General features: G+C 45.7%; 1 protein-coding gene across 3 annotated transcripts in view; it reads right to left on the minus strand.

Moving 5' to 3' along the window:
• Positions 1-236: 236 nt before the first annotated feature.
• The window catches only part of LOC144781666 (uncharacterized), an 84,566-nt gene continuing 72,047 nt past the window's right edge, over positions 237-12,755 (minus strand). For all 3 annotated transcript variants that reach the window (XR_013601023.1, XR_013601022.1, XR_013601024.1), the window contains exon 3: positions 237-3,863. The gene's annotated coding sequence lies outside the window, so the exon portion shown is untranslated. The remainder of the gene's footprint in view (positions 3,864-12,755) is intronic.

Raw genomic sequence — 12,755 nt, forward strand, 5'->3', positions numbered from 1 at the left:
ATCGCATGCTTTTACAACGCGTTTTTTACAACGCATACCATTACAACGCATAATGCTTTTAGGCGCTGGATAGTGAATTGTTTAATTTACTATTCCAACTCCAGTCCCCGTGGATAGTAGGGAAGGTGTTGGATAGTACATTAAACCTATTCCCTATCCTAGAGCGCCCCCCAGCGCAATGCGTTGTAATTGTTTGCGTTGTAAAAGTTGCGTTGTAAAGGCACTGCGTGGTAAAAGTTGCGTTGTAAAGGTTGTTCACCTCCGCTAAAGTTCACAAGTGCAAAAGAACTGGGGAAGTTAAGTGGTGCGGGGGAAGTACAGGTTAAGGAGGAAGTATTTAAGTTCTCATTTTGAAGGATGGGAATGATTTAATGGTACGAATAGGCGGCAGTATTATATGTAGTTTAATGTAAGTAATTTCGAAAGTGGATATGGTTCATAAAGCATATTTCTGCTTTCTTTGTAATGAACTGTAAGGGCAACAAATAAACCTGCAATGATAACGGCCTCATTTCTGCTAAAGAGTGTGTGTTTCAGAACCAAATTAGAAGAACTGAAATTCTAGTTCTAGTTGATACTGTCTACTGGCTCGTGCAGCAGGCATTGTGGCATGACAGCAGACCTGCAGTAAGTTATTACAATTGAGTAGCTATTCCATCTTCTTATTATGGGTGACGAGTGATATCAAAACTGTAGTGTAATATGAAAAACCGAGGCATGCTTTTATATAGGGATTGCAGATACCCATGTAGCATAAGCACTCTCAGTCGTGCCCAGTATGCTGCTTGTTGCCGGTGGTAGACACTAGCCCTCGTTTTTGAGCCTTGAGGACTTATTTTTTAATCATTAGACTTTGACTCAGATTAAGAGACAAAATGGTAGAAAAACAAGAAAGATGGGGAAGCGAAAGATACAAAAACAGAAAAGAGGGATAAAAAAGAACCTGCAAGAGTGAGGAAACATAGGTTGGTGGAAGAACGGAGCATGAGGTGGAATCAAGACAATGCAGTCATGGTGTTGAGCAACGCAGGCATTTGCCAGGACAGGTGAGGGTCTCCGAAGAGAACTTTGTGCCTCAGCACTTTATTTGTTTTACAATAATCCCTGATTATGTTAGAGTAACCAGGTTTATCAAGAAGTGCAAGCTAAATCCTCTAGTGTCAATCGCCCTCCAGTCTTTCAATTTTGGTGAAAGTTTTCGAGATATTGTTATCAGTTTAGCTACAAGGTCTCAAAGAACTCCATTAGATTCTACTCTACCTGTGGCAGGGATTTACACTGGTAGCTGTGCTTGACCATTTGTCTTTCATTGATTAAAGTGAGGCAGTTAGACATGTGACCTGATTTAGAGTTTGGCGGATGATGCTTACTCTGGCAGGAGGCAGAGCACAATATCTTCTCAATTCTGAGGAACCTCCAACTGGCAAATCTAGAGCGGTACGCTGGTTCTACGGACAACGCTTTACATTGACAGGAACCGCTGTCATGGAAGTTCCTGTCAGCATAGAAAAACTTTGATGGATCATATTGTAAGCCATGACAATATCAGCTCAAATTTTCAAACGTTTGTTTTTCAAAGCAAACCCCCAAAGTCAGAGTTTTTTTTGTTGAAAAAGCAAATACTAATGACCCCCACACCCAGGGAGTTTTCTTCCAGGATGTAGGGATCATTATTGTTTTTTTACTGTCACTTATCACCAGATGTTTCCTGGTGGTGATGGATGGGTAAAAAGACTTTACACCATCCACTTTGATTGGGGGTGGGGAGTGGGGGCGTAAAGTCCTTTTACATATGACACCAAATAGGTTGAGCCATTGGACACATTTTCCATTGACGGAGCCATTGGGGGTTCCATCGACGGAATACTTATCCTTGAGGTGGGCAGACCAAACGTTTTGTGGGCATGGTACTCCATTGCATTTGCGATGGAGTACCCTATGCGCCAAACTGTAAAGCAGGCAAATGGATTCTTTTGGCTCTATCCACTTAGTATCAATGATGATACTTTGCTAGATCAGCTAAGGCCAGTGACACGAGTGTCAGAGTGGGTCTCCTTTATCTTGTTTTGTAATTTTCTATTGAGCTCAACTTTATGGTGGGTTCCTCTAGGTCAAACCTTAATTAAATATTACATTTGTTGTATTTATCTTCTTGGGAATTCTTTGTATAATGTGCTGTAGAACCTAGTACTGAATTATCATGTGTTTGCTTCTCATGGGGAATCAATTCACTTTCTACTTAACTGACCCAGCTGGCTCATGGGTGAAGTAAAATCATTTTTGTAAATGTTCCTAAGATTAAACATATTGTTGCGTGATCCAGGTCACCCTTGTGCAGAGGACACTTTGTTACTTGTGACAGCACTATCCATAGCCCAACATTTGTTAAATAAAACAATCCAGAAAAAATAGATTTTTGATCAGCATTCACTGTTTTTTAAGTCTTAAAGTAGAATGGTTTGAGATTGCCCCTAAAAGTCAAAGGCTTCTTTCTTGCTTGTTCCTTCCTAAAATTAGTACGTCTGTTTACCTGAAAGTATTGATCTCTATATTATTCTTCAAAAAGTAATTATTCATTTTCTTCTTTTAAAATACACGTCAGCTACTTTAGGATGCTGCCACTCCATTTACATTGGAAATCACATAAAAAATCGGGCATTTGTGGATATAGAGAAGGGTAGAGCGAAGAACAATTGATAAGGTACTGAAAGCAACTCTTCCGTTTCCTGGATGAGACAACTGCTGACATTCTTAAACCTCATAGACAAGTGAATGATTCAAAATAAGTTTGTAGAAAATGTATGAGGGCCAGAAGACATACACTTTAAGATAAGGAAGAGAAATAAATCAATATTAAAAAAAGGGACATAGTGGTTGGACCGTCAAGAAGACATTGACTATCTATACAGAACTTGGCACAGAGAGACACGAGCTATATAAACAGGAAAGGAAGCTTCAATGTGGTGGGGCAGAACATAATATGATCTAGGAGCAGTCCAGAGCTAAATATATAAACATAAGAGGGTTATTCGGGATGCCTATATGTCGGAATATCATGTTTCGAAATATTGTGTGACATAAATATTGTGTCCTAAACATTACTTACAGAACTAGCATCCGATTTAGTACAGATTTTCTATTCAAAACTCCAATGGTGCAGTATTTTATTGAAGAGATTGAGGATACAATATTAATGTCACACAATATTCTCACAAAGATATCCTGGTATCATACCTTTGGAAGAGTATTTATATAAGAACCAGGCATTCTTGAATCTTCAGGAAATCCCTCTGCCTCTACATTCGCAGTAGAGGGGATGTATATATATATATTGGACGAGGTGTGTGAGGTCAAACTTAGCTATATTACTAGAAGCCTTTACCATACCTGTATCTCATGAACCTCAAATGTAGTACCAGCGGAGAACCTGTAAACTTACTAGAAGATATTTATAAAGCTTTTGGTGGGTACACACAAATGTCACTCAGTTAGGTAGGTAGATAAGAGAGACTCCATGTATGAGTCTCTATAATAATCTAGACAACGTTTAAGGTCTCACATTGGTGCGTTTCAAATTGGTAGTGCCACTGCCATAGGAACAGTGCCTTTATTTAGAATGCTCACACCAGAATTCTTAGTGGGGCAACAACCAGCATCCTGTAAGATCTCACAGCCCTTTATAATGGGATTGTCAACCCAGATCCCTCCCAGATAATCTTGGAGAGGAGTGATTCGTCTTCTTTAGTCAGGGGGAACTCGAAGTTGAAGCCCACAGTTGCTTCCATGATGTAGACAATCTGCGAGGAGGAATTACTCGATTTCGGATCCTATCGGGTTCTTCTTTGATTTAAGAAAGTGTTCCCCTAAAAAAGTAAAAATTAAATCTGTAGTTTAAGCTCAGAACACTAGTAGTGCTCATTTAGGATGTGCTATGGTCAGGGCAGCTTCAGTACTCACATGCATGTTATCATTTACTTGGGCACACCAGAATTATTCCCCAAGGTGGGACATTATTGCACTACTACACACCAGCACACCCTAGTTCTTCACAGGCTTTGATTAACAGAGAAACTAAACATAGCATGCAACCTCGATAGGTCGATTTCTTGTACTGGTCACTCATTCCTTATACAATCTTTCTCTACTCCTGCCCATCAAAGCTGTAGCACCTGTACTATCAGGAGGTTAAACCAATAACACCTTATCTAACAGGAAGCAGTGGGTATGTTTTCTCTTACCAAGTGATAAATGAAAAATTCTCCCCATCTTTGTAATGTGGTACATGTTTTTTTATTGTCAAAGTTCCTTCCCTTTAGGGAGATTTCTTCTTGTGGTGATTTTGGTTTTGCAAGCTGTGAGTACAGCTTGCAAAACCCAAATGCCCATAATGTCCAAAATGTTCATAATCCAATCCTTAGGGAACTAGGGGCCAGATGTAGGTAAATCTCATTTACCGATTCATAACTACCGAATTTTACCGATTCGGTATTCATGAATCGGTAAATGAGATGTAGGAAAAAAATCTGTATTTTTTACCGAATCGGTAAGATTCAGTTTTTACCGATTCGGTAAATACCGAATCGGTATTTGCTATTGAATCCAATGGGCCTTGAAGCCCTTTGGATTCAATAGCAAATACAGATTCGGTATTTACCGAATCGGTAAAATACCGAATTGCTAAGGGGGACAGGGTGTCACTTTGACACCCTGTTGCACCCCTGTAACTGGCTTGTGCGCCATGTGGCACACAGACATGCCCTTAGGGCATGTCTGTGTGCCACATGGCACAGGTGTACATGCACAGATGTGCATGTACACAGGGATTCGGTATTTACCATGCAATTGTATTACATGGTAAATACCGAATCATGAAAGGCCTGTAGCACTGTTCAAAGTGCTACCTACATCTCAAAATACATATTCGCTAATTTTACCGAATGGTACATTTACCGAATCAGTAAAATTTACAGAATCGGTAAATTTACCGATTCTGTAATTTTACCGATTCGGTAAAATTACCGAATATGTACGTTTTTTGAGCCCCTACATCTCCATAGCCCTTTACCGGTCGGAAACGGCCGAAAATCGGTATTTTCGGCCGTTTCCGACCGGTAAAGGGCTACCTACATCGGGCCCTAGACGCCTTGGTGCATTAAAACTAACATTAATGTAGCGAGATCCAACTACAGCAACATTGTAGCACAAATTGCATAGCAAGGTCTCCAAACAATGCAAGAGAAGGTATAACTCAAAACCCAGGAAAACTTGGAAATGCAGTTCTCTGTCGATGCTGTACTTCCCGGCATAGTTCCAAAGCACACGCAGCTTGAAGTCAATCTATGGTAACACTTTGTACTGACTGGAAGCTTTTCCTTTGCTGGAATGCCCTCAGCATATATGATGCCAAGGGGCTTTGTCCTGGCACAAGAACTTGAATTGACAATAGGTGGCACTTCCAGCCCCTCATCCTGAGAAAAAGAACTTCAAAGAGAGCTGTCCTTCAACATTGAGAGAGTTGAACGATCTTAAGTGTTCTAGGTAGACATTTGTATGAAAGTAAAGTAGATTAGGTGGGGCGTGGCTAGCCGCAAATGAAGAGGCCGCTCACTAATGCGGCTCCTGCCACCTACCACCTAAATCCCCTAATATCCATCTGAATATCCGTTCTACCACAGCGATCCATATAGGCTGTTGGTCTCTCCCAACTGTAGCAAGGAGTGTGGCGCAGCTGGAGAGCCACAGGATGATTTTTGACCACTCAATGTAGGGTGCTGCCTACAGGACGTGCTGCGACTGGGGCCTGACATGACCTGGTGCCGGGCAGCAAAGCAGAAGATGTGGGCCAGCAGTGAGGGAGGTGGGCGGATTTAAGGACCCAGGAGCAGCCTGTCGCCGAGCTGGTCATGGCCCTGAGATATTCGGGGGCTGGTGCGTGGCATCCGACCCCTGCGAGACTCAGAACTGGCCAGGAGGAAGCGGCGAGGTGGCCTGTGTGGAGTAGGCTTCTGAGGCCCAGAGGGTCCAGAGAGCACAGCGGCGAGGTGGGGATGAGAGCACTTCCACTGGTGAGCAGAGGTGCAGCCCCTCTGCCTGACTGACCTGCCATGACTGCCTCCTGCTCGTATCGATGAACGGCAGTCGCTGCCTGCGAGAGCGAACCCGGTGAGGTAGTATGCCTGAGGTGCCAGATGTGAGGAGAACCCCAAGGAGCCCCTCTCACCCTTCTTGAAGTAAAGGCCTGCATCATACCTGCAGCTACCTGTGAGAATTGCTAGGAGGGATGGCCCGCCCCATGGCTGAAAGTGAGACCCTGGGCAACAACGACAGCGGCCAGAGGTGCCAGACCCTGATTGCTGATTCTGGCCTTGTAGCACCCTTGTGCTGTGTTACCCCATGGGCTACGCGGGTGCCATATGCATGGGTGAAAGGGTAAGGACAGTGAGGGCATGGCCACCTTCAAGTTAACCATTTTGGCAGCCTTTCTCCTTCCTGGGCGGACTGCGGTGCACTACTGCACAGCAGGGCTGAACTGATGAGCCTGCGTGGCACCGTAACTGGAGGACTCTGCTAGTTTCGGCCCAGGAATGCTACATAATCCCAGTAATGGAGAGAAATAACTGTCTTTGAACTGGCATTTGGGGCCTCGGGAGCCTAAGCTTTGAGTCCCTTACGCACTACATGGCAGCCCAAGCGCCTCAACTCCTGTGAGAGTCGGTGTGGCCCATGGAGGGGAGTAGTGAGGGCCGGCACCCTGGGAACGTTTGGTGGAGGACATAGTTGGAGTGAGAGTGGGGGAGGAGGCAGAAAAGCAGACAGGCCACAGGTTTGACTCTTTCTCGGCACCAGGAAGGCAGTGGTGAGTACTTGCATCCCCCCTGCATGAGCAACCCCCATCCAACTCGGCAGGGTCGACCAAAGCGTGAAGAGATGTGTGGTGCCTCACTCGACATGACTGGTGGCAGGAGTCCTCAAGCAGCCCATCAAATTTAGCAAGACATATTCACGTAGCCCAGAGAAACCATGGCCGCATCACAGGTGGAGGAACAGTGAGCATTGCAGACTTGGACCCCCCCGGCTGAAGAATCTCCTACTCTCGCCGACATAATTATGGTGATACAAGGCATCCGTACCACCCTTGTGGCTAAAATAGACTCGGTCTCGGTGGATGTTGGGCTGGTGCGAGCTGACTTACACAAAATGAGAAACCGAGCTAAGGAAGCGGAAGATTCTATCACCACCATGAATGCGGAGACTAAGACCCTGCAGCTCCAGGTCAGAGAGCTCACTGCTATCTCCCAGATTTTGAAGCCAAGCTGGAAGACTTTGAGGGGCGATCCTAACATAATAATGTCTGAATTATCGGGTTACTGGAACGCTCAGAGGGGCCAGCAGTAGATCTCTTTGTTCATGTCGTGCTCGCTTCCAATTGTCGCAGGAGTGCCACAGAGCCTGATGCCTAGCCCTCAGTCTCGCCCCTTATCACCTCCCTGTGTTAGGAATAACAACTAACACATAAGCGGTGACTTGGGGAAAACAGGGGAACACAACAAGGAAAGGAGGGGAAGACACTGCAGTCAGCAATCGTCTAACAGGACAGGTTTAAGCTTCACCGGAACTGTATCTATAAGACAAAGCAAATGATTAATATAGTTCTATTCCCACTTTCCTGAGCATGAGTTTTTAGCGCTTGATATCTGCATAGTATACCTATGGGAGGTTGAGTATTTGAGCTCGGTTCCCCGTAATAAAGAAAGTCTTGATCTTCATATGTTTTTGCCTAAAAATAAGATCACAGACTATTAGGTATTGCTATTAGGTTTCTAGGGTTTAAGTAATATTGAGTTGTATCTGCACGGTACCTCTTAACTTCAGAGAATACACTTATAAAGGTCCAAAACATCCAAATCCCTTGTTAAAGTACACAAGGAAATAAAGTCCCAACAAATGCAAGGACGTCGACTAGAAACATACGCCTAAGAAACTAGAGGAGTAACATCAAGTGTGCTACTTCCTGAAATGCACAAAAACATAACGCTTCGATAACTGACTACTCTATAGTCACCTACGATCAAAGGCACTAGCTAAATAATAAGTGAAGGCAAAGAACCGTGACGAGCCTACAGGCTCTAAACCAAAAAGTAAATAACAAGCCAGACAAGAGTATCAAAGAGAATTGAATCCCGGCACTCACGATTACCGCCGAAAACGCCGATGGTGGAAAACGCCAACCGCTAACTCCTCGGACGACTTTCCCCAGTGACCCGGAACGAACCAGAAACACTAGCTAATCGCGAAGCGCTTCCGAGCAGGAAAGGCGGACCTAAATGCCCCGGGAACAATCATGCGCATGCGCAATACACTCACCGTCGTATGGGGAGTTATTGCCAACCACGTCTGCTTTGCCAACCACGTTGCTAGTTACGAACGCGGCGTCTGCTCCTTGTACACAGGCATGACAGTTGAGGACCTAGTACTCAAGCACCTGCAGACTCAGGATCTGCCCAAATACTTTTCGGTGGTACATGCACATGGAGTCCCAGGTGCCTCCGACCCCCAAATGTGTGCTCCCCCACATCCCATCCTTGCTCGTATTTTCAAATACCAGGACCTGAGATGGTATCCTCCAAACTCCCCGAGCTGTACTTCATGTGCCACGGTTGTGGAACTCATTTTTGGAAGTGAAAAAAGAACTGAGGTAGCGCAACATCAAATACTCCATGAACTTTACAGCAAAGCTATGGGTGGTGGCAAATGGTAAGACCTGGTACTTCACCAACCCAGACGAGGTCTGGGAGTGGCAGCATTGCTGGAGAGTGGTAGGGGTGCGGGACAAGGTACCTCTCAAGACAACAGCAGAGAGACGAGGAGGCCGCACAGGAACTCAGGGCTGATGCCAAGTAGAGACACCTCTCTGATCTGGAGGGTCACTGTCTCTGACGGAGATCCCACTTACAGGACATTGGTTGTGTAGAGTGGATGAGATGCCTCGTATTTATCCTTTGGAAAGGTCAACACACTTTGAACTGCCACTGGAGCAACGTCACCTGGCCTTGAGTACTACAGATTACAGATCTCAGGGGTGGGGGCACTGAGGCTCCTTCTATGTTTATGATAATTGTAGTAACATTACAATTTATCTCTCCTTGTTTACTAGGTGGGGTTGGTGTGGCCCCACGATGGTACCTGCAGCCTCCTTTCATTTGTATTATGTTTTGAGGGGAAAGATGCTCTGTAAAGTTGGGGAGGCAGGCCGTTTTAGGGCCGTCATGCACAGAGGCAGGGTGGGGGGATGGTTATGGGGGTAATGTTATTCGTTTGATGTGTTTTTCTTTTCTTTCTTACATGCACTTTTAGACAAATGGTGACAGCTCTAGATGGCCATGGCGGCGGACAACACTGGCAGACCCCATCTCCTCTCCCCCCTGCTTTCCCCAGGGGGGCACCCCAGTGTGGGCTCACACTTGCTATACCCGATGTCCTGCAGAAAATTGTGGCGGTTCCCGCTGCTGAGTGCTGGACTGTTCCGCACTTGGGATAGGTCCCCACTGTGGGTCTTCCTGATTTCTCTCTGTGACGGTCCACCATGGCAGCTGATTTAGTCGCTGCAAGTTTCAGAGTGTTATCCTGGAACTACAAAGGACTAGGTGAAAAGATTTAACGGGGAATGGTCTTGCCATATCTTAAACGTTACTCTCATAAAGTGATTTTCTTGCAAGAAACACACCGTCAAGGAAATTTCTGTCGAGCCCTAGATAGATGGGGCTATAAAATGGTTGCCCATGAAGGATTTACAAGGGGATCCAGAGGGGTTTGAATTCTCTTGCGTAAATCAATTCCTCTATTAGTGCAGACTTGGCCTGATCCACAGTGGAAATATGTTATGTTATGTTAACTCCATTTTTAAGCGCACAGCTCCCCCAGCTAAGGGGCGTCCCGGCGCTGCGCCTGGAAAGGAACACAACACGAACAGAGCAACAGAATGGATCAAATAGAAGAGAACCAGAAGCTATTTGGGAAGATATAAGTTTTAACAGCTTTCCTAAATGTCAGACGATCATCAAGGGCACGAACATGGCCAGGAAGAGAGTTCCAAAGTTTGGGGGCAAGCACTCTAAAAGAGCGACCGCCGGACATACTTCTCAAAAAGCGAGGAACCACGGCTACATTTTGTCCACAGGATCTCAGCTGACGGGAAGGAATGTAAGGGATAATGAGATGCTCTAGTATCTGAGGAGAAGCAAGTTTCAATATCTTAAAAGAAAGACATATGGTCTTAAATTGTATCCTCTAAAGCACAGGCAGCCAGTGGAGCTTGAAAATAGTACTTCTAGCAGAACAGAATCTGGGGAGACCGACTAGAGCCCTAGCTGCAGCGTTCTGAACGCGCTGCAATCTCGTAATTTCAGCCTGATTGGCTACAAGCAACAGCGAGCTCGCATAATTGAGCCTAGACAGTATAACTGCCTGAATTATCAGTTGTCGAGTAGGAGCATCAAAAAATTTCAACACCGGCCTAAGCCCACGTAAGATACCAAAACAGGTCGCAGCTATTTTTTTTGTATGGCAGGAAAAACTAAGCGTAGAGTCCAGCCAAACGCCCAGATTTTTCACCTCGACAACCGGGGTTGGGGTAGGGCCCAGATCAGCTGGCCACCACTTATCACCCCAAAGATTACTCTGTTTGCCCACAATCAATACCTCAGTTTTTTTCGCATTGAGCTGCAGGCAATTAGCCGTCATCCATCCTGCCACCGCACTGAGACCCTCACGGAAGTTGGAGGCCTCAGGGTCAGAGTCCCCACTAAGTGCAACCGCAAGCTGCGTGTCGTCAGCGTAGGACACCATCGTTAGGTCCCAGCGCTTGGCGACTGCAGCCAGCGGGCGCACATAAAGATTGAAAAGCGTGGGGCTCAATGCTGATCCCTGCGGGACTCCCTGTTCGATGATGTGGGATTTGGACTCGAAGGGAGGTGTAGAAACCCGAAAGGTACGATCGGAAAGAAACGATCGAAACCATTCCAGCGCCAGACCCTTGATGCCCGCCTCTCCCAGCCGCTGCAGAAGTATTGCGTGAGAAACAGTGTCAAAGGCGGCACTGAGATCCAATAGTACCAGACCCGCCGTTTGACCCGCATCTAGCACTGCGCGCAGGTGTTCAACCATGGAGAGGAGTGCGGTCTCAGTGCTGTGCCCAGCACGGAAGCCATTCTGCGAAGGGTCCAGAATGTTAGCGGACTGAAGATGATTGGACAGAATGCCGTTGACATGGGCTTCTGCCACCTTCGCAGCCCACGGGAGAAGGGAGATTGGACGGTAATTCTCGAGTTTGAGAGGGTCCAGTGACGTTTTTTTCAGGATGGGAGTGACGTGAGCTTGTTTCCATCTCAGAGGGACTTTACCCGAAGAGAAGGATAGGTTTATAAGATGACGAATAGGGGGTAAGCAGAAGGCAGCTGAGTCTTTAAGTTGGGCAGGTCTAAGTGGATCCACGGGAGATCCAGATTTCACTTTAACCGCCAGCTTATCAAACTCCTCCTCCGAGAGAACTGGAAGTGTCGATAAAATCAAATTAGTACATGAAATGGGGACCAGGTCCTCACTTACCAGCGTAGTACTAGGGAAGGAGCGGTAAATATTAGTCACTTTTTCCACAAAGAAAGCCGCGAGATCCTCGCAGTGTGATAGTGAACAGACCTCGGGCACTAAAACTCTATTAGCAGTAAGATCTTTCAAAACTTTGAAGATCAGCTTTGTGGGATTGGGGCTAATATTAAATTCCTGTGAGTAATAAGCTGCTCGAGCCCTGCAAACAGCTTGATGATAGAGCTTAACTTTCGCAAGATAAAACGTTTTCAGTCCCACCTCATAAGTCTTGCGCTAAGCTCTCTCTGCTTGTCTACAAGTAGCTTTCAGAAGCCGTAAGGAATCATTATACCATGGACTGGATTCTGACCGGCGGCTCTTACTCCAAGCCGCAGGGATCAGGGCGTCAAGGGCTTTAGTAACCCAGTCGCAAAAAAGGGTATAACCGGACTCAACATCCTCAAACGGGTCCAAAGGAGAGGACTCCAGGAGATGGTGAAAATCCGCAAGTTTAAGTTTTTTCCAAGGACGTCTAAGAATTGTTCTGTCAGATTTTTTAAAAGAATGTTCCTTAGTGGTAACCTGAAACTCGATCAGATGGTGATCACTCCAAGCTATAGGTCTAGGCAAGCTGACCTTGACCGCACTCAAGTTGGTAAACAATGGTTCCAGAATATGGCCACACTCATGCGTGGGATGGAGGATCAACTGCGGGAGCTGAAGAGCCTCTAGGTCTGCAAGAATGCCACAAATCGCTGGAGTATCAGGGGCATCAAAATGAAGATTTAAATCCCCAATGATGCTAAAGTTGGCTGAGGCTACCGCAAGGACAAGTTCAGGAAGCGCTTTCCTAAATAGTACATCACTGCCTGGCGGTCTATATATCAACAGTCCAGATAGGGTGAAATGATGGTTGATTGTAATAGCAAAAAACGCACATTCACAACCAGCTATGTCCATAGGTTTCCAAATACAGGGATAGCAGGACTTAATAGCCATGGCAATACCTCCACCTCTGGAGTTGCGATTAAGCGTAAAGATAGCATATTCCGAAGGAAGTGCTAGATTAGGTATGGCCGTGGCCTCGTCCTGTAGCCAAGTTTCAGTCATACAAAATATATCAGGAGATTCCAGAGATAACAAGTCATGGATATCCTGGTAATGTTTGGGCA

The sequence above is a fragment of the Lissotriton helveticus genome, chromosome 9 (assembly GCF_964261635.1).
Source record: "Lissotriton helveticus chromosome 9, aLisHel1.1, whole genome shotgun sequence".
NCBI lineage: Eukaryota > Metazoa > Chordata > Amphibia > Caudata > Salamandridae > Lissotriton > Lissotriton helveticus.